The following is a 25,658-nucleotide window of genomic DNA, read 5'->3' as shown; positions in this document are numbered from 1 at the left end:
AAAAATTCTGAATAATAATTTCGACTAAGAGCTCATGGTTGGGGCATGAATATAACATTGACTTAATCCTCCCCCAAGCTAGAGCAATGCTTTCTCCCTCACGAGGCCAAAAAGTATATATGTAATTCCGATCACGATGAACTAGATTCCAATTCCAAGATCCAATATCATCGCATAGCCTATACCATGCCAATGCTTTTACCTTCAAAGATAAAGGGGAAACCTTCTTTCTAACTTCATATCCGGGTAAACCTGCAAGCTTAAACAATCCACAAATTTGTTCCACATATATCAAGTGCATATCAAGATGTTCGGTTCCATCTCCTGCATAAGGATTGGCTAGCAGTTGTTCTATCATACCCGAAGGAATTTCATATTCAATATTTTCCAGTAGGTGCACTAGGTTGAGGGGTAGCTAATTGTGGTTCTGGTCAAGGTGAAGATACCCCGAACAAACCCCTCAAAGGATTGTTTTCCATAGTAACAAGTGACAGTAAATTTCAGCACAGTATATAAATGTTTCCTAACCAAATTCCACTTACCAAAGGCGCTTCACTCCCCGGCAACGGCGCCAGAAAATAGCCTCGATGACCCACAAGTATAGGGGATCAATTGTAGCTCTTTTTGATAAGTAAGACTGTCGAACCCAAAGAGGAGCAGAAGGAAATGACAAGTGGTTTTCAGCAATGTAATGTCTACAAGTGCTGAAATTGTAAGTAACAAAGTAGTTTGATAGCAAGATATTTTGTAATGAGCAAGTAATGATAATATTAACAAAAGTGCATAAAGGTAGCACAATCCTTTTGAGGCAAAGGGAAGGCCAAAACGGTCTCTTATAATAGGCAAAGCTTTCTTGAGGGTACACGGGAATTTCATCTAGTCACTTTCATCATGTTGATTCAATTCATGTTCGCTACTTTGATAATTTGATATGTGGGTGGACCGGTGCTTAGGTGTTGTTCTTACTTGAACAAACCACCTATTTATGATTAACCCCCTCACAAGTATCTGCAACTACGATAAAAGTATTAAGGATAAATCCTAACCATAGCATTAAACTTTTGGATCCAATCGGTCCCTTACGGAATAGCGCATAAACTAGGGTTTAAGCTTCTGTCACTCTCGCAACCCATCATCTAATAACTACTCCACAATGCATTTCCTTAGGCCCAAATATGGTGAAGTGTCATGTATTCTACATTCACATGACACCACTAAGGGAATCATAACATACATACTATCAAAATATCGAACACATATCAAGTTCACATGATTACTTGCAATATGATTTCTCCCGTGACCTCAAACAAAAGTAACTACTCACAAATGATAATCATGCTCAAGATCAAAGGGGTATTCAATAGCATATTGGATCTGAACATATAATCTTCCACCAAATAAACCATATAGTAATCAACTACAAGATGTAATCAACACTACTAGTCACCCACAAGCACCAATCTTTTTCGACAAAGGGCGCTTTTATTAACTCATAATGTAGCATCAAGTGGATACAGAGCATAATGAGCGACACCCGGCCTCTGCATAGCTAAGATGCACACAGCCTTAACGAAGAGTCTAGCAAAGTATGTATAAAAAATGACAAGTTGGCAACAGTAAAGTCATATGAGCCCAAAACTATTCCAATGTCGACGGAGAAGGTGGACCGATCCGGAGATTATGTTGCCGCCCATGTTGGGTAAAAACCTCCCTGGCCACCCGTTCCAACCGTATACACACCGCCTTGAACAGCGATTGATACTCCGTTCGCTGTAGCGTACACCACATACGAAGCCAGTGCGTACAACGGTAAATAACCTGCATAGAAGAAGAGGTTTTGCCATTAAAAACACAATCATTTCTACATAGCCAAAGCGACCATAATAAGGCAGACGCTCCCACCCGTATTAGCGTACTAAAAGTATTTGGTACTCCATCAAGCCGGTGACAATATATATTGGCAACACTTGTTGGTGGATACAAATTGGACGCTATTTGGATGACTGACCATATAGAACGCGTGAACTTGCACTGAAAGAAGAGGTGTTTAATTGTCTCGTCATGAGTACAAAAGCTACACTTCTTACTTCATTGCCAGTTGCGTCGAGCGAGGTTGTCTTTTGTTAGCACAACTCCTCTCCGAAGATACCACATGAAAATCTTATTTTTTAGTGGCATCTTTGATTTCCATATTAGTTTATTATTATTCAATGGAGCCTCTGAGTGCGAGAGTGCACGGTACATAGAGTCAACTGTGTAGGACCCAGATGTAGTGAGATTCCAACGAAACGCATCCCTCCCTTGTGTCAAGTTAACCGAATCCAAACGGGGTAGAAGATGTTGCCATGACGCAAGGCGGAGGCCAATCAAATCCCTCCTAAATGATACATTCGGCGGGGAGGAGCTGAGCACGTGCGCAAGAGTATCATTCTTATCGCGTACAATTCGGTACAAGCCGGATACTGTTCCTGAAGAGTGGTGTTTCCTAGCCACCTGTCCTCCCAAAAACGTATCTCGGAGCCGTCCTTTATCGCGAATGATCCAAAGCGGAATAGATGTTTCTTTACCGCCATCAGACCAGACCAAAAATGTGAGTCACCAGGTTTCCAATACGCCTGGGACAACGCTTTGTGGCCTAGATACTTATTGCGCAACAGGGTTTGCCAAACACCATCCTTGGTAACTAGCTTGAACAACCATTTACTGAGCAAGGCATCATTCTTAACCTGGAGGTCCTGAACACCTAAACCTCCCTGGTCTGTTGGTCGACAAACCACACTCCATTTGGTTAGCCTATACTTTTTATTTTCACTATCTCCTTGCCAAAAGAATCTGGATCTGAAGTAATCCAGTCTTTGCAGAACCCCTTTGGGAATTTGGAAAAATGAGAGCATGTAGAGAACCATGTTTGTGAGAACAGAATTGATCAAAACTGGTCGCCCTCCAACGGAGAGCAACTTGCCTTTCCAACTGCTCAACCGTTTCTCCAATCGCTCTTCAACATGTTTCCACTCCGCATTAGTGAGACACTGATAATGAATCAGAATTCCCAAATGTTTAATTGGGAATTGGCCTTGTGCACAACTGAACAAGTCAGCATATTGTGCAGCCGCCTCCTTGGTTTCTCCGAAACAGAACAATTCACTTTTATGGAAGTTAATTTTCAGACCTGACATTTGCTCAAAAGCTGAAAGCAATAGTTTCATATTTTTAGCCTTATCTAGGTCATGTTCCATAAAAAGAATTGTATCATCGGCATATTGCAAGATAGAGAGTCCGCCATCCACAAGATGTGGCACTACTCCTGCAATTTGACTGTCTTGTTTGGCGTGTTTGATCAAAGTAGCCAACATGTCAGCGACAATGTTAAATAACATTGGAGACACTGGGTCACCCTGTCGTAATCCCTTTTTCGTCTGGAAGTAATGACCTACATCATCATTGACTTTTATAGCCACACTACCTCCAGTAATGAAATTTTGGACCCAGTCGCGCCATTTATCTGAGAAACCTTTCATTCTTAGGGTCTGTTGGAGAAATGACCATTTGACTTTGTTGTATGCCTTTTCAAAGTCAATTTTAAATACTACTCCACTCATGTTCTTCCGGTGCATCTCATGGACGGTCTCATGAAGGATTACTATTCCATCGAGTATATTTCGTCCTTGCATGAAAGCCGTTTGGGATGGCTGAACAACATGATCGGCGACCGCGTTGAGCCTATTAGTCGCAACTTTGGTGAAGATTTTGAAGCTTACATTAAGGAGGCAGATCGGTCTGAACTGTTGAATCTGTTCAGCCGCCTTAGTCTTTGGCAACAAAACAATCTCGCCAAAATTAAGCCTAGATAGGTCTAGTTGGCCGGCATGAAAAAAATTGAACAACTCCATTAGGTCAGTCTTGATGACATCCCAGAAGTTCTGATAGAACTCCGCGGGGAAACCATCAGGGCCTGGAGCTTTGTTATGTTCCATTTGGAACACCGCAGCTCGCACCTCCTCTTCAGAGAAAGGTGTCGTCAGGATGTCATTCTCTTCTTCTGTGACTTGTGGAATGTCATCTATTCGGGTCTCATCTAGAGTGAAGTTCCCTTCCTCTGGAGCCCCAAACAGACACTTGTAGTATTTGGTTATATAACGCTTGAGCTCCGCCTGACCCTCGATCCGTCCCTCATCCTATTGGAGGCTAAAGATACACTTCTTCCTATGCCGCCCATTGGCGACCATTTGGAAATATCGTGTATTGTTGTCTCCCTCCAAAATGAATTGGGCACCTGATCTTCGATACCACTTGATTTCCTCTTCTCGCAATAGACGTGCAATTTGCTCATTGGATTGATTTTTCATATCAATCTCCTGTTGAGACAAAATGCGAGTCTCTGCTATTTTGTCGAGGTCATCTATAATAGTGGAAAGGCGTTGCTTTTCTTTTTTATATATACCACTTGTGTGTTTGGCCCATCCACTTAGGAACCGCCTCATGGCTCGAATTTTGAAGTTCCATCTTTGAATTGGTGTGCGACCAACAGCAGGCCTCTCCCATAAATTCTTAACTATATCCGCAAAACCATCCCGATGTAACCATCCCAATTCAAATTTGAATGGACGGCGAACAGTGGGAGAGCTAGTAGAGTTAGAATCAAGAATGATGGGTGCATGGTCCGAAAGTGACTCAATACGCTCTAGGGCACGCACTGTTACCATAGGGAATTTTAATTCCCATTCGGTATCCATGAGTACCCGATCGAGCTTCTCGTATGTCGGCACCGGACAATTGTTGGCCCAAGTGAACTGTAGCCCCGACATACTAGCTTCTCGAAGATTCAAACTGTCAATTACAGCGTTGAATAAGAAAGGCCAGTGTGTGTCAAAACGATCATTATTTTTCTCTTCCTAGTATCTAAGGATATTGAAGTCACCTCCAATAAGCATTGGATGGGGGTTATCCTTAGCCAAGTTCACCAATTCCCGAAGGAAAGCGGATTTATTCTCATCTTGGGCAGCCCCATAGACTGCGACCAGGCTCCATGTATAATTGTCAACTCTATTTCGTAGGTGGAATTTGATGTGAAATTCACCAACCGAAAAAGCTAACAAGTCCATGGTTGTGGTCTGTATCCCAAGTAAGATTCCTCCGGACCTTCCACGTGGTGGTAAGCAATGCCATGTATATTCCAAACCACCTGATAGGTGATCAAAGACATGTGCACGAAAGTCACATTTACCAGCCTCGGAAATTGCCACAAAATCTAACCCATGGTCACGCACACAGTCACCGACGTGTTTATGTTTAGCCAAGTCTGAAAGACCTCTGCTATTCCAAAACATGCCTCTCATGTGGAAACTCGGGTCAGGGTGGATACCTTCGCCTTCTTGGGCGGTTTTTGTTTCTTTTTTGAGGAGTGGGATTTTGATTTACGCGAGGACGCAGTGAAGTCACAAAACATGGTCCCAAGTCGTGCGTCATCTAATCCGACCTAAGTTAACGCACCAACCAAGTGAGAGAGAAGTGGACCGTCATAAGCAGCCGCCGGTTCCTCCTCCTCAGTTTCGGGGTATGGTATGGGGCTCGAACACTTTGGAGAAACCTTTAATCGGTCTATCTCCATGTGTTTAAGCACCCCCACCGAAATGCACACATCATTATCATTTTTTCCAATTTTAATTCCAACGTTATTTAAACTAGAGGAAATACGAGAATCGGAAAAAGAAAGAAATGATTTATTGCAAGGTGTACCTGTAGCAGGGTCGAGGTTACGCTCCGCCTGACGCCGCATCGCCTTGGAGAGGGAGCACTCATCAGTGGCCGAGGACCCGTCAGCAAAGGTGAAGTGACGACCACTGCACCGTAACAGAGTATCCGTCAGCTTGGTTGGAGTAGAATGGAGCGCCGACTGCGGCATTGGAGAAGTCAGAGGCGATCCCAACAGTGCAGCAGCTCCTGGCTCCATTAGAACGTCGGCAACGGGTGACGAGGATAGCTCCATGCTGCGCCCCGTGGCTGGACCAAGTGTCACCGCAGCAGCCAGATGACAGCTCGGCACGCTCTGTAGCGAGGGTGACGATGCAGGTGATTGCAGAACCTTTTCCTGAGCAGTCATGGGTTGTACTGGGCGTCCATCGCCAGTAGTTGTTGATGAGCCTAGCTCAGCGACAGCGGGCTCCTGTAGCATCGGTTGCACAGAGCCCTGCAACCCCACGGGCCAGTTCTTGTTGGCTGAAGCATACATGCAAGTATCAGTACGTACACATGCAGCTATAGTTGCACCCATGCAAGCATGCACTTCCATGCATGGAGATTCCACGGCCGCCACTCGCGGCGTCCTGAGCAAAGGCAGCTCATTCTGCAGAAGAGGTTGGTGCAGCGGTTTACCAAGGTTGATGGATACCGGAGGCGGTGCCGGCAACGACGACGGCGAAGTGTAACCTACAGCAATCTCTCCAAGCATGTTCGAAGGCCCTGTAGTGTGCTGCAGTTCAGACAACGGCACGGCGAGAGATGCAGTCAGCATAGGAACTGGAGTGCTCGAGCTCGAGTTCGGAGGAGGATTCACACTCGCAGAGTTTCCTTTCTTTGCTTTTTTGCTAACATCACCATCGTTAATTTCATCATCACGACCATGACCTTTATCTGGGCCATCATCATGTTGCTTCCAAATTAGAGGTATGAAATCTGCATCTGGAATATAGTCATCCTTTTCAACCTGGTAACAAAAGTTATACCCATCAAGCTTGACAAATGCCTCTGCGGTTGTAGAATCTCCTCCCAAGTCATTATTATAGGTGAATATATCCAAAGAGCGCACAGCAACCTGAATGCGTATAATACCATGACGACGTAGGGCATAAAGATCAACATCTTGAGTTGCTCCAATGACCGATCCAACAGCCCAAAGCCCGAGGAAATGTCGTAGTGAATGAGGAACGCTGTAAACGTGCACCCAAACAGTCTCCAGAGAAACATAAGATGGGACATCTTCAACTTTCCATTCTTTAAAAGAAATTTCAACACCATGCGACTTGACTCAAACCTCTAGGTCAGCCATTCGGCGAAGATCGTCAAAGGAGGGGAATGACACCAAAAAGGCATCCTTGCCATGCGGAATAGCCTCCCACTTCCACTGAGTCTGAGTCCGAACGATCCTAGCAATCTCAGCTTCAAGCACCACTGCAGGTAGCTCCCCACCGGAAACTGTGACTAAGGCAATTGGCGATGCTGATGGAGAAGTGTCGATGTCCTTGCACACGTGCTATGGGATCTGAATGAACATGGAAGTATTAGATCCTTGTCCACAAAAAGATGCCGATGGCCGTGGCTGCTTCAGAACGGGACAACGAAACATAGCGTGCTTGAAATTGTTGCAGATGTAGCAAAAGTGTGCCATGGTACAATCTCTGGACATATGATCATTAGACCGGCATTTGAAACAGTGCATCTTTTCTTTCTTGGTTTTAGGCACATTGGTAGAGGCTTCGTCCTGTTGAGCGGCAATCGTGCCGTCGGACTCGGCCAATGGTGGCATGGCGTGGGAGACGGCCAAGTTTGCGGCAACTGGGGGTGCCTGAGGTGTTGGTGTTGTATGTGCGCCTGGCCGACGCCCGTTCTTCTTCTTCTTCTTTCCTCCATGCTTCAATGGTCCGCCAGTACCAAAAGCAAAGCCTTGCCCGCTCGTTTGTGAGGGGCCCGAACTAGGGCCAGCAGCCTGTTGACCAGCACCAGCAGTGGTGGAGCCATCTTGGTAGTGTTGTTGCCTGGCCGGAGCGCCAAACCTAGGGGGTCCAGCTGCCGGACCAAACCCAGCGAAAGGAGCAGCCAGGGTCGAGGCGACGATGGAGTTTGTTGTAGCAGGTGCCTTAATGGTGTTGGAGCGAGGCCGGACGTCGAAGGGTGCTGCGGCGCCCCAGCCATCGGAGCCGGCGAGGAGATGCGCAGCGCGTCGACGTAGGAACGGCGTGAGGTGATTGAGGGCGATGCGAAGGAACGAATAGGGTTCGCAAGTCGTGCCCAGCACCTAACCACACCCGGTCTACGGCTGAGATCGGCTTGACGCAGTGGACGTCCACGATTCGCTTGCAAGGCTGGCCCATCAGACAGTGGCAGTGTCCATGGATCGCCCGCGATGGCTGCGACTTCCTCGGCCGCCGTTACGCGAGCAGTAACTGTAGGAGACGACCTGTCCGGCGCCTGAACCGCGGTCGTAGAGGACGTCGACACCGGCAGAAACACTGCGAGGGCCACCGGCGGCGTCACCCGAGGACGCGGCAGTGGCCCATGCCATGGCCGGATTCGAACGCCCTTCGGCTGCTCCCAAACTGAAGGAGCCGTCGAGTTTGCCAGCACTTTCTCCGGCGACGTCGCGCCCCTCGGGGAGGAGCGACCACTTGGAGACGCCGCTGGTACTTCACGATCGCTGCACACGGGCCCGGCGTCCATACGATCTGGCGAAGACCTGCGAACATCATCCTGAAGCACATCAGCTGAAACAGAACTAGGCCTCACCTGCAGGGAAGAGGATGTCGACGGCGAGCCCCATTCCCAGACGCGTGATGCCGGCGTGGGGTACCCAATGTCCGTCCAGAACTCCTGAGCAATCTCCTCTTTTGTTTTCTTCCTCTTAGACTTGACAGTGGACCAACGGCCGCCCTCGTCTGCAACCCCGCCGCCGGTGAGAACCACGTCAGCCATGTGAGATGCCAAGCTGGGCACCTCCCCAACCTCAGCATGCTCCTCCTCCTCGACAGGCAAAGCCCCGAACCGTGATCCAGTACAAGTCGACAGGGAGAGAACTCTAGGCGACAGATCTCCCGGCGCTAGGGTGAGCCGCCTCCGATCCGGGAACATGCGGTGACCAACACGCACAACGCAGTTGAGCAGGACCATATCGGTGCCCGGCGAGACCCATTCCCCGTCACGAAGAAGCCTTCCTTCCTCGATCTTGCCGTCCGCATTTCTCAGGAAGGGGAAGTTATGGGTGCGGTCGAGGAAGAGAGATCCGGGACGCCAATCTTGCCTTCCGTCGAGGAATGCCGAAGAGAACGTCGCCGTCCACCTCAGCGAAGGCGGCGCCTCCGGTGGTCTAGTCATGGCGCCTCCTAGCAGCAGTCTGGCTACTACAAGCACCAATCTATAGTTTTGGCAACAAGATTGAACAGAAGAGATGAACTAGGGTTCGAGATGAAATGGTGTTGTTGAAGATGTTGATGGAGATTGCCCTCCCCAAGATGGGAGAGTTGTTGGTGATGATGATGACGATGATTTCCCCCTCCGGGAGGGAACTTCCCCGGCGGAATCGCTCCACCGGAGGGCAAAAGTGCTCCTGCCCAGGTTCTGCCTCGAGACAGCGGCGCTCCATCCCGAAAGTCCTCTCCTTATTTTTTTTCTAGGTCAAAATGACTTATGTACCAGAAGATGGGCACCGAAGGTGGGCCTGGGTGAGCACAACCCACCAGGCCGCGTCTGGGCCCCCTAATGCGCCTAGGTTGGTTGTGTCCACTTGGTGGGCCCCCTCTAGTATTTATTGGCTCCAATATTCCTCATATATTCCACAAAAAATCTCCATAAAGTTTCAGCTCATTTGGAGTTGTGCAGAATAGGTAGCCTGACATAGCTTTTCCAGGTCCAGATTTCCAACTGCTAGAATTCACCCTCTTTATCTGTACCTTGCATATTATGAGATAAAAGGCATTACAATTACTCCAAAAAGCATTATTATGCATAAAAACATCATAAATAACAGTAAGAAAACATGATGCAAAATGGACGTATCATGTGCCAAGCTCGATCAAAGACGTTTTGAACGTCATGGAGCATATGAGATGTTCCAAGAGTTGAAGTTAATATTTCAAGCAAATACCCGAGTGAGAGATATGAAGTCTCCAACAAGTTCTATAGCTGCAAGATGGAAGAGAACAGTTTTGTCAGTGAACACATACTCAAAATTTCTGGGTATCATAACCACTTGACTCAGCTGGGAGTTGATCCTCTAGTTGATAGTGTTATTGACATAGTTTTTCAATCACTGCCACCAAGCTACAAAGGCTTCGTGATGAACTATAATGTGCAAGGGATGAATAAAATGATTCCTGAGCTCTTCGCAATGCTTAAGGCCGCGGAGGTAGAAATCAAGAAGGAGCATCAAGTGTTGATGGTTAACAAGACCACTAGTTTCAAGAATAAGGGCAAGGGAAAGAAAGGGAACTTCAATAAGAATGGCAAGCAAGTCGCCACTCCCGGAAAGAAGCCCAAAGCTGGACCCAAGCCTGAAACTGAGTGCTTCTACTACAAAGGGAATGGTCACTTGAAGCAGAACTGCCCCAAATACTCAGCGGATAAGAAGGATGGCAAAGTGAACAAAGGTATATTTGATATACATGTTATTGATGTGTACCTTACTAATGCTCGTAGCAGCACCTGGTTATTTGATACTAGTTCGGTTACTGATATTTGTAACTCGAAACAGGAGTTGCGGAATAAATGAAGATTGGTTAAGGAAGAGGTGACGATGCGCGTCGGAAATGGTTCCAAGCTCAATGTGTTCCTCGTCGGCACGCTACCTCTACATCTACCTTTGGGGTTAGGTTTAGACCTCAATAATTGTTATTTGGTGCCCGCATTGAGCATGAACATTATATCTGGATCTTGTTTCTTGTGAGACAGTTATTCATTTAAATCAGAGAATAATGGTTGTTCTATTTATATGAGTAATATCTTTTATGGTCATGCATCCTTGACGAGTGGTCTATTCTTGTTGAATCTCGATTGTAGTAATACGCATATTAATAATATTGATGCCAAAAGATGCAAAGTTGATAATGATAGTGCAACATACTTGTGGCATTGCCGTTTAGGTCATATTGGTGTAAAGCGCATGAACAAACTCCACGCAGATGGACTTTTGGAATCACTTGATTATAAATCATTTGATAGTTGTGAACCATGCCTCATGGGCAAGATGACTAAAACTCCGTTCTCCGGAACAACGGAGCGAGCTAATGACTTGTTGGAAATAATACATACCGATGTATGCAGTTTGATGAGTGTTGAAGCATGCGGCGGGTATCGCTATTTTCTAACCTTCATAGATGATTTAAGTAGGTATGGGTATATCTACTTGATGAAACACAAATCTGAAACATTTGAAAAGTTTAAAGAATTTCAGAGTGAAGTGGAGAATCGTCGTCACAAGAAAATGAAGTTTCTATGATCTGATCACGAAAGCGAATATTTGAGTTATGATTTTGGCCTTCATTTAAAACAATGTGGAATTGTTTCACAACTCACGCCACCTGGAACACCACAGTGTAATGGTGTGTCCGAACGTCGTAACCATACTTTATTAGATATGGTGCGTTCTATGATGTCTCTTACTAGTTTACCACTATCATCTTGGGGTCATGCATTAGATACATCCGCATTCACGTTAAATAGGGCACTGTCTAAATCCGTTGAGACGATACCGTATGAACTGTGGTTTGGCAATAAACCTAAGCTGTCGTTTCTTAAAGTATGGGGTTGTGACACTTATGTCAAAAGACTTCACCTGATAAGCTCGAACCCAAATCGGAGAAGTGTGTCTTCATAGGATACCCTAAGGAAACAATTGGGTACACCTTCTACCACAGATCCGAAGGCAAGATCTTTGTTGCCAAGAATGGAACCTTTCTAGAGAAGGAGTTTCTCTCGAAAAAAGTGAGTGGGAGGAAAGTAGAACTTGATGAGGTAATAGTACCTTCTATCGAATTGTAGAGTAGCACGTCACAGAAAACCGTTCCCGTGATGCCTACACCAACTAGAGGGGAAGCAAATGATAAATAACATGAAACTTCAGATCAAGTTGCTACTGAACCTCGTAGGTCGACCAGAGCATGATCCCCACCAAAGTGGTACGGTAATCCTGTCTTAGAAGTCATGTTACTAGGCTAAGGCGAACCTACGAACTATGAAGAACCTATGATGATCCCAGATTCCGATAAATGGCTTGAGGCCATGAAATCTGAGATAGTATCCATGTATGAGAACAAAGTGCGGACTTTGGTGGACTTGCCCGATGATCGGCAAGCCATAGAAAATAAATGGATCTTCAAGAAGAAGACTGGCGTTGATGGTAATGTTACTGTCTACAAAGCTCGACTTTTCACGAAAGGTTTTCGACAAGTTCAAGGAGTTGACTATGATGAGACTTTCGCACCCGTAGCGATGCTTAAGTTTGTCTGAATCATCTTAGCAATTGTCGCATGTTATGATTATAAAATCTGGCAAATGGACGTCAAAACTGCATTCCTTAATGGATATTGTATATGATGCAACCAGAAGGTTTTATCGATCCTAAATGTGCTAACAAAGTGTGCAAGCTCCAGCGATCCATCTATGGACTGGTACGAGCATATCAAAGTTGGAATATATGCTTTGATGAGGTGATCAAAGCATATGGTATTATACAGACTTACCGTGAAGCCTGTATTTACAAGAAAGTGAGTGGGAGCTCTGTAGCATTTCTGATATTATATGTGGATGACATATTGTTGATTGGAAATGATATAGAATTTCTGGATAGCATAAAAGGATACTTGAATAAGAATTTTTCAATGAAAGACCTTGGTGAAGCTGCTCATATATTGGGCATCAAGATCTATAGAGATAGATCGAGACACTTAATAGGACTTTCACAAAGCACATACCTTGATAAAGTTTTGAAGAAGTTCAAAATGGATCAGTCAAAGAAAGGGTTCTTGCCTGTGTTACAAGGTGTGAAGTTGAGTCAGACTCAAAGCCCGACCACTTCAGAAGATAGAGAGAGAATGGAAGTCATTCCCTATGCCTCAGCCATAGGTTATATAATGTATGCTATGTTGTGTACCAGACCTGATGTGTGCCTTGACATAAGTCTGGCAAGGAGGTACCAAAGTAATCTAGGAGTGGATCACTGGATAGTGGTCAAGAACATGCTAAAATACCTGAAAAGGACCAAGGATACGTTTCTCATTTATGGAGGTGACGAAGAGCTCGTCGTAAATGGTTACGTTGATGCTAGCTTCAACACTGATCCGGATGACTCTAAGTCACAAACCGGATACGTATTTATATTGAATGGTGGAGCTTTCAGTTGGTGCAGTTCCATGCAGAGCGTCGTGGCGGGATCTACGTGTGAAGCGGAGTACATAGCTGCTTCGGAAGCAGCACATGAAGGACTCTGGATGAAGGAGATCATATCCGATCTAGGTGTAATACCTAGTGCATTGGGTCCAATGAAAATCGTTTCTGACAATGCTGGAGCAATTGCCTTGGTGAAGGAATCCAAGTTTCAAAAGAGAACCAAACACATCAAGAGGCTCTTCAACTCCAGACATGAAAAGGTCAAGGATGGAGACATAGAGATTTGCAAAATACATACAGATCTGAATGTAGCAGACCCGTTGACTAAGCCTCTTCCACGAGCAAAACTGATACGTCTCCAACGTATCTATAATTTATGAAGTATTCATGCTATTATATTATCAACCTTGGATGTTTTATATGCATTTATATGCTATTTTATATATTTTTGGGACTAACCTATTAACCTAGTGCCCAGTGCCAGTTTCTGTTTTTCCTTGTTTTTGAGTTTTACAGAAAAAGAATACCAAACGGAGTCCAATTGACGTGCCATTTTTTGACGATTTTTTATGGACCAAAAGAAGACCCCGGAGTAAAAGAGTTGGGCCAGAAGAGTCCCGGGTCGTCCATGAGGGTGGGGGCGCGCCCACCCCCCCCCCCCCCCCCCCGGCACGTGGGCCTGCCTCGTGGACGACTCGTGCACCTCCTTGATGTGAGACCGACGCCAAAAATTCCTATAAATACAGAAACCTCCAGAAAAGAACCTAGATCGGAAGTTCCGCCGCCGCAAGCCTCTGTAGCCACGAGAAATCAATCTAGGCCCTCTCTGGCACCCTGCCGGAGGGGGCCATCATCACTGGAGGGCATGGAGGAGGATCCCGGAGGGGCCATCATCACCATGAAGGCCAAGGACCAGAGGGGGAACCTCTTCCCATACAGGGGGGAGGTCATGGAGGAGGAAGCATAAGAGGGAGAACCTCTCCTCCTCTCTCTTGGTGGCACCAGAGTGCCATCGAGAGGGAAATCATCGCCGCGATGATCGTCCTCCTCAACATCACCATCATCATCACCATCCTCATCTCTTTTATGCAGTCCACTCTCCCGCACTGTAACACCCCGGATGTAACTTTCCCAATTTGTACTCCAACTCTTGCCGTTTCCGGTGTTAAGTTATTTTATTTTCTTGGGTTCGGGTCTTTGTCTTCGTGTGTTGTTATCGTTGTCATGCATCTCATATCATGTCATCATGTGCATTGCATTTGCATACGTGTTCATCTCATGCATTCGAGCATTTTCCCCATTGTCCGTTTTGCATTCCGGCGCTTCGTTCTCCTCCGGTGGTCATTTCTAGCTTTCTTTCATGTGTGGGGATTAAACATTTCCGGATTGGACCGAGACTTGCCAAGCGGCCTTGGTTTACTACCGGTAGACCGCCTGTCAAGTTTCGTATCATTTGGACTTCGTTTGATGCTCCAACGGTTAACCGACGGACCGAGAAGGCCTCGTGTGTGTTGCAGCCCAACACCCCTCCATTTTGGCCCAAACCCCACCTAAACCTGCTCCATCACCTCGGTCGTTCGATCACGATCACGTGGCCGAAAACCGTGCTCAATTTGGAGCTCCCTAGCTCCTCCTAACTCTATAAATAGACCCCCTCCCGAAATTCGCGGATCTCCTCTCACCCTAAACCCTAGATCCTTCCTCCGCCGCCGCCGGACGTGTCCGGACGGAGCCGGACAGCGTCCGCCCGCCACCGCCGCACCAACCACGTGCTGCCACGTGGCCTGCCGCCGCCTCCCTCCGCCGAGGCCCGCGCGGCCCGCCTCCGGCCCCCGCGGCGCGCCGCCAGGCCCCTCGTCCGCCTCCTCTCGCCCGCGGCCGCCTACCCGCACCGATGCCGCGCCGCCGCGCCGGCCTTCCGCTCCGCCACCAGAGCCGCCCTGCTCTGGCAGCCCCTCGCCGGCGCCACACCAGGCCGCCGCGGCCACCGCCGCACCCCGACGCCGAGCGCCGCCCCGCTGCCGAACCTCGCCGGCGACCGCGGCAACCATCGCCGCCCCGGCCCCGCGCACCTCGCCGGCCTTCTTCTGGTGTCCTCCCCGTCGGCGACCTCGGATCCGCCGCCGGTGCACAGTGCTTCGCGAGATCCAGATCCAGATGAACAGTAAACCCTAGGTGGTTTATTTCTTCTAAGTCCTCGAAATCACAGATCCATGTGCTCCTGTTCATAGCCTCGTAACTTTGCATCCGTAGCTCCGATTCATGCATATAGCATATCAAAATGTTCATCTCAGAGAGTAAATCATTTCATTCCATTGCATCATTTTCATTTGAGTTCATCTTGATGCCCAAAATTCCGTTAGAAGAGGGCTACTTGAGTTAATTATCAGATCTGCTACTCCATTTGCATATTTGTCGTTTTTGCCATGATTATTGTGTGCATGATATGCCCTGGTGCTCTACATATGTTTTGTTAAGGGTTTTTCCATATTTCTAGAGGTGCAACCCATGTATTTTTGTGATGTGTGTGGTGACTATTGCAAGCTTGCGAAGTGGTGCACTTGGTAATTCTGTTTTCAGGGACTTAGCATTTCCACTAAGTCCTTGAGCTGTTTATCTCATGTTGTCATATGTTCATGTTGTTTCCTAGTGATCCGTGCCTCTTTTGAGGATGATCAGTAAGGATGTTTTGTTAAGCTTGTAGTTCTCTATTCATCCATTTCTTTGTTTGCAATTATGGAGCAACCTAGCTTGAGTCAATCGAGCTCTACTTTTGCTACTTTGTGAATCTGGGCAGATTGTCAACTTGTTTGCAATTTTGCCGATGATGTTGTAGTTGATCCGTGCATGCCATGCTATTGTTCTTGCCATGTCTAGCTTGAATTTTGTGTGTTATTGATAGATGTATGCTTATCTTATCATGACTTGCTCCGTAGTGAGAGCATCGAGCTCGTAAACATGCCTACTTGAGTTATGTTTCAGCATGTGTCAGTTTTCACTAAGTCTGGAATCTGTTTGCCATATGCATTTTTTCCATGCTTGTTTGAACCTATTAATGGATGAATTGGCCGTAGCTCAGTGCTAGACTTTTGTTAAGCATCTTGAGTGCATCCCTGCCATGTATTTTGTTGTCATGTTTGGGTGATGTAGCATGTTCATCTCATTGCATTTAGATGGCTACTTGCTGTAAATCGCAGACCGGTGTCATATTTGAATCGCTTGCCATTTCCAAACCGTAACTCCGATTCCGGCGTTCTTTATATCGTTTTCAAGAGATTTCATCTCATATTTCCAGTGGCACACTTGGATTTCCATGTTGAGGCCAGGTTCATGCATTCCTTGTCACATCCTGCATATGCATTCCGCATCGCATCCCGCATAGCATATCATCTTTGCATCATATTGTTTGATCCTTGCACGTGGTTGATTGTGTCCTTGTTGCTTGTTTGTATTGTTTGGGTAGAGCCGGGAGACGAGTTCACTAACGAGGAGCCCGTTGAGTTTGCTTTCGAGGATCCAGTCAACTCTGACAACTTTGTAGGCAAGATGATCATACCCTCGAAATCACTACTATCTTTGCTATGCTAGTTTGCTCGCTCTTTTGCTATGCCAATGCTACGATGCCTACCACTTACTTTCAAGACTCCCAAATTGCCATGTCGAACCTCTAACCCACCATGTCCTAGCAAACCGTTGATTGGCTACGTTACCGCTTTGCTCAGCCCCTCTTATAGCATTGCTAGTTGCAGGTGAAGATTGGAGGCCGTTCCTTGTTGGAACATTTATTTACTTGTTGGGATACCATTATATTGCCATGTTATCTTAATGCATCTATATACTCGGTAAAGGGTGGAAGGCTCGGCCTCTTGCCTAGTGTTTTGTTCCACTCTTGCCGCCCTAGTTTCCATCATATCGGTGTTATGTTCCCGGTTTTTGTGTTCCTTACGCGGTTGGGTTATAATGGGAACCCCGTGATAGTTCGTCTTGATTAAAGATTTTCCAGCAATGCCCAACCTTGGTTTTACCATTTGACACCTAGCCTCTTTTTCCCTTGGGTTTCCGGAGCTCGAGGGTCATCTTGTTTAAAAACCCCCGGGCCAGTGCTCCTCTGAGTGTTGGTCCACCTGTCAGCTGCCTGTGGCCACCAGGGGCAACTCTGGGCTGGCCTACCCGTACCTAAGACAATCTGAGTGTGCCCTGGGAAAGAGATATGTGCAGCTCCTATCGGGATTTGTCGGCACATTCGAGCGGTGTTTCTGGTCTTGTTTTAACCTGTCGAAGTGTCTTGAAGAACCGAGATACCGAGTCTGATCGGAACGTCTTGGGAGGAGGTCTATTCCTTCGTTGACCGTGAGAGTTGTTGGAGAACGTTGCAGAAAACAAAAAATTTCCTACGGTTTCACCAAGATCCATCTATGAGTTCATCTAGCAACGAGTGATCGGATGCATCTACATACCTTTGTAGATCGCGAGCGGAAGCGTTCAAAGAACGGGGATGAGGTAGTCGAACACGAGGTGATCCAAATCACCAGAGATCCTAGCACCGAACGGACGGCACCTCCGTGTTCAACACACGTACGGTCAGCGTAACGTCTCCTTCTTCTTGATCCAGCAAGAGGGAAGGAGAGGTTGAGGAAGATGGCTCCAACAGCAGCACGACGGCGTGGTGGTGATGGAGCTGCAGTACTCCGTCAGGGCTTCGCCAAGCACTATGGAGGAGGAGGAGGTGTTGGAGAGGGAGAAGGAGGCAACCAAAGGCGTGGATGAAAAGCCCTCCTTCCCCCACTATATATAGGAGGGCCAAAGGGGGGGCGCCGGCCCTAGGAGATCCAATCTCCTAGGGGGGCGGCCAAGGGAGGTTTCCCTCCCCCCCCCAAGGCACCTAGGAGGTGCCTTCCACTAATGGGACTCTTCCCTTTTGTGAACCCTAGGCGCATGGGCCTCTTGGGGATGGTGCCCTTGGCCCTTGTAGGCCAAGGCGCACCCCCTACAGCCCATGTGGTCCCCCCGGGGCAGGTGGACCCACTCGGTGGACCCCCGGGACCCTTCCGGTGGTCCCGGTACAATACCGATAACCCCGAAACTTGTCCCGATGGCCGAAATAGCACTTCCTATATATAATTATTTACCTCCGGACCATTCCGGAACTCCTCGTGACGTCCGGGATCTCATCCGGGACTCCGAACAACATTCGGGTTACTACATATACATATCCCTACAACCCTAGTGTCACCGAACCTTAAGTGTGTAGACCCTACGGGTTCGGGAGACATGCAGACATGACCGAGACGACTCTCTGGTCAATAACCAACAGCGGGATCTGGATACCCATGTTGGCTCCCACATGCTCCTCGATGATCTCATTGGATGAACCACGATGTCGAGGATTCAAGCAACCCCGTATACAATTCCCTTTATCAATCGGTATGTTACTTGTCCGAGATTCGATCGTCGGTATCCCAATACCTCGTTCAATCTCGTTACCGGCAAGTCACTTTACTCGTACCGTAATGCATGATCCCGTGACCAGACACTTGGTCACTTTGAGCTCATAATGATGATGCATTATCGAGTGGGCCCAGTGGTACCTCTCCGTCATACGGAGTGACAAATCCCAGTCTTGATCCGTGTCAACCCAACAGATACTTTCAGAGATACCCGTAGTCTACCTTTATAGTCACCCAGTTACGTTGTGACGTTTGGTATACCCAAAGCACTCCTACGGTATCCGGGAGTTACACGATCTCATGGTCTAAGGAAAGGATACTTGACATTGGAAAAACTCTGGCAAACAAACTATACGATCTTCAAGCTATGTTTAGGATTGGGTCTTGTCCATCACATCATTCTCCTAATGATGTGATCTCATTATCAATGACATCCAATGTCCATAGTCAGGAAACCATGACTATCTGTTGATCAACGAGCTAGTCAACTAGAGGCTTACTAGGGACATGTTGGTGTCTGTTATTCACACATGTATTACGATTTCCGGATAACACAATTATAGCATGAATAAAGACAATTATCATGAACAAGGAAATATAATAATAATGCTTTTATTATTGCCTCTAGGGCATATTTCCAACAAGAGCTTGTCATGGGCTAAGTTGGGACTCCCCTGCAGGGATTTGAACTTTCGAAAGCCGTGCCCGCGGTTATGGGCAGATGGGAATTTGTTAATGTCCGGTTGTAGATAACTTGAACCTTAATTTAATTAAAATGAATCTACTGAGTGTGTTACCGTGATGGCCTCTTCTCGGCGGAGTCCGGGAAGTGGACACGGTGTTGGAGTAATGCTTGCGTAGGTTGCTCTCTAGATTCTCGCTCGCGCTTTGCCTCCTCTTCTCGCTCTCTTTTGCGAACAGGTTAGTCACCATATTTGCTAGTGCTGCAGCTCCACATATACTTTTACCTTGCCTTACCTATAAGCTTAAATAGTCTTGATCGCGAGGGTGCGAGATTGCTGAGTCCCTGTGGCTCACAAATTACTATTACACCAGATGCAGGGCCTGATGATTCCGCTCCAGGTGACGCGCTCGAGCTCAAGTGGGAGTTCGACGAGGACTCTCAATGTTACTATGTTTCCTTTCCTGATGATCAGTAGTGGTGCCCAGTTGGGGGTGATCGGGACCGTGTCGCATGTTGGGTTATCTTTTATTTTGACGTCGTAGTCGGGCCATGAGTGTTTTGAATGATGTAATGTTATTTATGTACCTTGATTGACGTGGCGAGTGTAAGCCAACTATGTTATCCCTTTTTATTATCTATATTACATGGGATGTTTGTGATGATTGCCTGACTTGCGACATATGCCTTCAATGCGATTATGCCTCTAAGTCGTGCCTCGACACGTGGGAGATATAGTCGCATCGAGGGTGTTACACGCACCCTGCTGTAATACCTACTTGAACATGGTGCTTTATGCCACATATTATGATCCAATGATGTGTTGCCATCCTATGATGTTTTGAGTAGATATCTTTTGTCTTTGGGTTGATTGATGATCTAGATTGGTACGAGTTGTATGTTTTATTTTTGTGTTGTCCTATGATGCCTTTTGTGTCACGCAAGAGTGAGGGATTCCCGATGTAGGGTGTTGCAATACGTTCATGATTCGCTTATAGTGGGTTGGTGAGTGACTGAAACACAAACCCGAGTAAGGGGATTGTTGCGTATGGGATAAAGGGGACTTGATGCTTTAATGCTATGGTTGGATTTTACCTTAATGATCTTTAGTAGTTGCGGATGCTTGCTAGAGTTCCAATCATAAGTGCATATGATCCAAGAAGAGAAAGTATGTTAGCTTATGCCTCTCCCTCATATGACATTGCAATGATGACTATCGGTCTTGTTAACAATTGCCTAGGACAATTCCGCATACCAATCCACCATTATTCCACACTTGCTATTTATAATATTTAGTAATATATTCTAACTTTATGATAACAACACCTACCTTTATATTTTAGATCTCCGATATCATACAAATTTATCCACTTCATACCCACAACGTAGTTTTATTTCTCATTGCTAGTTGGAAGCAAACGTTCGGTGTACGTAGAGTCGTATCAGTGGCAGATAGGGCTTGAGAGAATATTGATCTTACCTTTAGCTCCTTGTGGGTTCGACACTCTATACTTATCACTTCCACATTTGGAAATTGCTACGATGATTCCCGACACTTGGGGATTATCAAAAACATGATCAGCACCAAGACTCCATGGGTGTTAGATTCATTACTATCTAGATTATTGACTCTAGTGCAAGTGGGAGACTGAAGGAAATATGCCCTAGAAGTAATAATAAAGTTGTTATTTTATATTTCCATATTCATGATAAAGGTTTATTATTCATGCTAGAATTGTATTGATCGGAAACTTAAATACATGTGTGAATACATAAACAAATATTGTGTCCCTAGTAAGCCTGTACTAAACTAGCTCGTTGATCAAAGATGGTTAAGGTTTCCTAACCATGGACATGTGTTGTCATTTGATAATGGGATCACGTCATTAGGAGAATGATGTGATGGACAAGACCCATCTGTTAGCTTAGCATATTGATTGTTCAGTTTATTGCTATTGCTTTCTTCATGTCAAATACATATTCCTCCGACTATGAGATTATGCAACTCCTGGATACCAGAGGAATACCTTGTGTGTTATCAAACGTCACAACATAACTGGGTGATCATAAAGATGCTCTACAGGTATCTCCGAAGGTGTTTGTTGAGTTGGAATAGATCGAGATTAGGATTTGTCACTCTGAGTATCAGAGAGGTATCTCTGGGCCCTCTTGGTAATACACATCATAAGCTTGCAAGCAAATGACTAAGGAGTTAGTTACAAGGTGATGTATTACGGAACGGGTAAAGAGACTTGCCAGTAACGAGATTGAACTAGGTATGAAGATGCCAACGATTGAATCTTGGGCAAGTAACACATGATGGACAAAGGGAATTATGTATGTTGTCATAACGGTTCGACCGATAAAGATCTTCGTAGAATATGTAGGAACCAATATGGGCATCCAGGTTCCACTGTTGGTTATTGACCGGAGAGGTGTCTCGGTCATGTCTACATAGTTCTCAAACCCGTAGGGTCTGCACGCTTAACGTTCGTTGACGACATAGTGTTATATGAGTTATATGATTTAGTGACCGAATGTTGTTCGGAGTCCCGAATGATATCATAGACTTGATGAGGAGTCTCGAAATGGTCAAGAGGTAAAGACTGATATATAGGACGATGGTATTCAGACACCGGAATAGTTTCGGAGTGCACCGGGTACTCATCGGGTCACTAGAAGGGGTTCCGAGCACCCCCGGCAAGTGTATGGGCCTTATGGGCCAAAGGGGGGACAAACCATCCCACAAGGGGGCTGGTGCGCTCCTTCCCTTGGCTGGCCGTCCCTAGGGGAAGGAAAGGGGAGGGGTGGCCCCTCCTGCCTTTCCCTCCTCATGAGAGAAAGGAAAGGGGGGTGCCACCTCCTCCTTCCTTCCTCCCGCACTCCAAATAAGGAAAGGGGCGCCACTTGGGGGAGACCTGCTACGTCTTGAGCTTGTGTTGGTTTTCCCCGAAGAGGAAGGGATGATGCAGCAGAGTAGCGTAAGTATTTCCCTCAGTTTTTGAGAACCAAGGTATCAATCCAGTAGGAGCCCACGCTCAAGTCCCTCGTACCTGCACAAAGCGATAGCTACTCGCAACCAACGCGATTAGGGGTTGTCAAGCCCTTCACAGTCACTTACGAGAGTGAGATCTGATAGATATAATATTTTTGGTATTTTTGGTATAAAGATGCAAAGTAAAAAGTAAAAGCAAAGTAAAAAAGCAAAACAAGATTAAAGTGATGGAGATTGATATGATGAGAATAGACCCGAGGGCCATAGGTTTCACTAGTGGCTTCTCTCAAGAGCATAAGGATTCTACGGTGGGTGAACAAATTACTGTTGAGCAATTGACAAAATTGAGCATAGTTATGAGAATATCTAGGCATGATCATGTATATAGGCATCACGTCCGTGACAAGTAGACCGAAACGATTCTGCATCTACTACTATTACTCCACTCATCGACCGCTATCCAGCATGCATCTAGAGTATTAAGTTAAAAACAGAGTAACGCCTTAAGCAAGATGACATGATGTAGAGAGATAAATTCATGCAATATGAAATAAACCCCATCTTGTTATCCTCGATGGCAACGATACAATATGTGCCTTGTTGCCCCTTCTATCACTGGGTAAGGACACCGCAAGATCGAACCCAAAGCTAAGCACTTCTCCCATGGCAAGAACTACCAATCTAGTTGGCCAAACCAAACGGATAATTCGAAGAGACTTGCAAAGATAACCAATCATACATAAAATAATTCAGAGAAGATTCAAATATTATTCATAGATAGACTTGATCATAAACCCACAATTCATCGGTCTCAACAAACACACCGCAAAAAGAAGATTACACCGAATAGATCTCCACAAGAGAGGGGGAGAACTCTGTATTGAGATTCAAAGAGAGAGAAGAAGCCATCTAGCTACTAACTATGGACCCGAAGGTCTGAGGTAAACTACTCAGACTTCATCGGAGGGGCTAGGATGATGTAGAAGCCCTCCGTGATGACGGCCCTCTTCCGGCGGAGCTCCGGAACAGGCCCCAAGATGGGATCTTGTGGATACAGAAAGTTGCGGCGGTGGAATTAGGTTTTTGGCTCCTGTTCAGATCGTTTGGGGGTACGTGTGTACATATAGGAGGAAGAAGTACGCCGGAGGAGCAACGAGGGGCCCACGAGGCAGGGGGCGCGCCCTAGGGGGGCGCGCCCCCCACCCTCGTGACCGCCTCTTTTGTTCCTTGGAGCAGGGTCCAAGTCTCCTGGATCACGTTCGGTGAGAAAATCACGTTCCCGAAGATTTTATTTCGTTTGGACTCCGTTTGATATTCCGTTTATCCGAAACACTGAAATAGGCAAAAAAAACAGCAATTCTGGGTTGGGCCTCCGGTTAATAGGTTAGTCCCAAAAAATAATATAAAAGTGGAAAATAAAGCCCAATATAGTCCAAAACAGTAGATAATATAGCATGGAGCAATCAAAAATTATAGATACGTTGGAGACGTATCAGGCATCCCCAAGCTTAATTCCTGCTCGTCCTCGAGTAGGTAAATGATAAAAAGAGAATTTTTGATGCGGGGTGCTACTTGGCATAATTTCAATGTAAATCTTCTTAATTGTGGTATGAATATTCAGATTAGAAAGATTCAAGACAAAAGTTTATATTGACATAAAAAATAATAATACTTCAAGCATACTAACAAAGCAATTATGTCTTCTCAAAATAACATGGCCAAAGAAAGTTATCCCTACAAAATCATATAGTCTGGCTATGCTCTATCTTCACCACACAAAGTATTTAAATCATGCACAACCCCAATGACAAGCCAAGCAATTGTTTCATACTCTAACTTTTTCAAAACTTTTTCAATCTTCACGCAATACATGAGCGTGAGCCATGGATATAGCACTATAGGTGGAATAGAATGGTGGTTGTGGAGAAGACAAAAAGGAGGGGAAGATAGTCTCACATCAACTAGGCGTATCAACGGGCTATGGAGATGCCCATCAATAGATATCAATGTGAGTGAGTAGGGATTGCCATGCAACGGATGCACTAGAGCTATAAATGTATGAAAGCTCAACAAAAGAAACTAGTGGGTGTGCATCCAACTTGCTTGCTCATGAAGACCTAGGGCAATTTGAGGAAGCCCATTATCGGAATATACAAGCCAAGTTCTATAATGTAAAATTCCCACTAGTATATGAAAGTGACAACATATGAGACTCTCTATATGAAGAACATGATGCTACTTTGAAGCACAATATATGAGACTCGCTATATCATGGTGCTACTTTGAAGCACAAGTGTGGAAAAAAGGATAGTAGCATTGCCCCTTTTTTATTTATTTTCTTTTTTTGGGGGGCCTTCTTTTTTTCTTTGGCATTTCTCCTTTTTTGGGGACAATGCTCTATTGAATGATGATCATCACACTTTTATTTATTTACAACTCAATGATTACAACTCGATTCTAAAAAAAGTATGACTCTATATGGATGCCTCCGGCGGTGTACCGGGATATGCAATGAATCAAGAGTGACAAGTATGAAGAAATTATGAACGGTATCTTTGCCACAAATACTTATGTCAACTACATGATCATGCTAAGCAATATGACAATGATGAATGTGTCATGATGAACTAGATGGTGGAAAGTTGCATGGCAATATATCTCGGAATGGCTATGGAAATGCCATAATAGGTAGGTATGGTGGCTGTTTTGAGGAAGGTATATGGTAGGCGTATGATACCGGCGAAAAGTGCGCGGTATTAGAGAGGCTAGCAAAGGTGGAAGGGTGAGAGTGCGTATAATCCATGGACTAAACATTAGTCATAAGGAACTCATATACTTATTGCAAAAATCTAGAAGTTATCAAAGCAAAGTATTACGCGCATGCTCCTAGGGGGATAGATTGGTAGGAAAAGACCATCGCTCGTCCCCGACCGCCACTCATATGGAAGACAATCAATAAACAAATCATGCTCCGACTTCGTTACATAACGGTTCACCATACGTGCATGTTACGGGAATCACAAACCTTAACACAAGTATTCTTTAAATTCACAACTACTCAACTAGCATGACTTTAATATTATCACCTCCATATCTCAAAACAATTATCATGCTTCAATCTTTTCTTAGTATTCAACACACTCAAAAGAAAGTTTCACAAATCTTGAATACCAAGCATATTATTATTAAGCAAATTACCATGCTATTAAGAGACTCTCAAAATAATTTAAGTGAAGCATGAGAGATCAATAGTTTCTTTAAAACAAATCCACCACCATGCTCTAAAAGATCTAAGTGAGGCACATAGAGAAAAATTATAACGCTCAAAAGATATAAGTGAAGAACATAGAGCAAAACTACTTAGCTCAAAAGATATAAGTGAAGCACATAGAGTAAAATTATCTAGCTCAAAAGATATAAGTGAAGCACATAGAGTATTCTA

General features: G+C 45.6%; 1 pseudogene; it reads right to left on the bottom strand.

Annotated features, from left to right (window-relative positions):
- Nucleotides 1-6,141: 6,141 nt before the first annotated feature.
- On the bottom strand, nucleotides 6,142-7,522 carry LOC147959843 (uncharacterized; annotated as a pseudogene).
- Nucleotides 7,523-25,658: the final 18,136 nt, after the last annotated feature.

The sequence above is a fragment of the Triticum urartu genome, chromosome 7A, assembly GCF_056163025.1.
Source record: "Triticum urartu cultivar PI428250 chromosome 7A, HENAU_Tu73, whole genome shotgun sequence".
Classification (NCBI taxonomy): domain Eukaryota; kingdom Viridiplantae; phylum Streptophyta; class Magnoliopsida; order Poales; family Poaceae; genus Triticum; species Triticum urartu.
The sequence above is the reverse complement of the archived record's forward strand: the minus strand, read 5'-3'. Positions and strand labels throughout refer to the sequence as shown.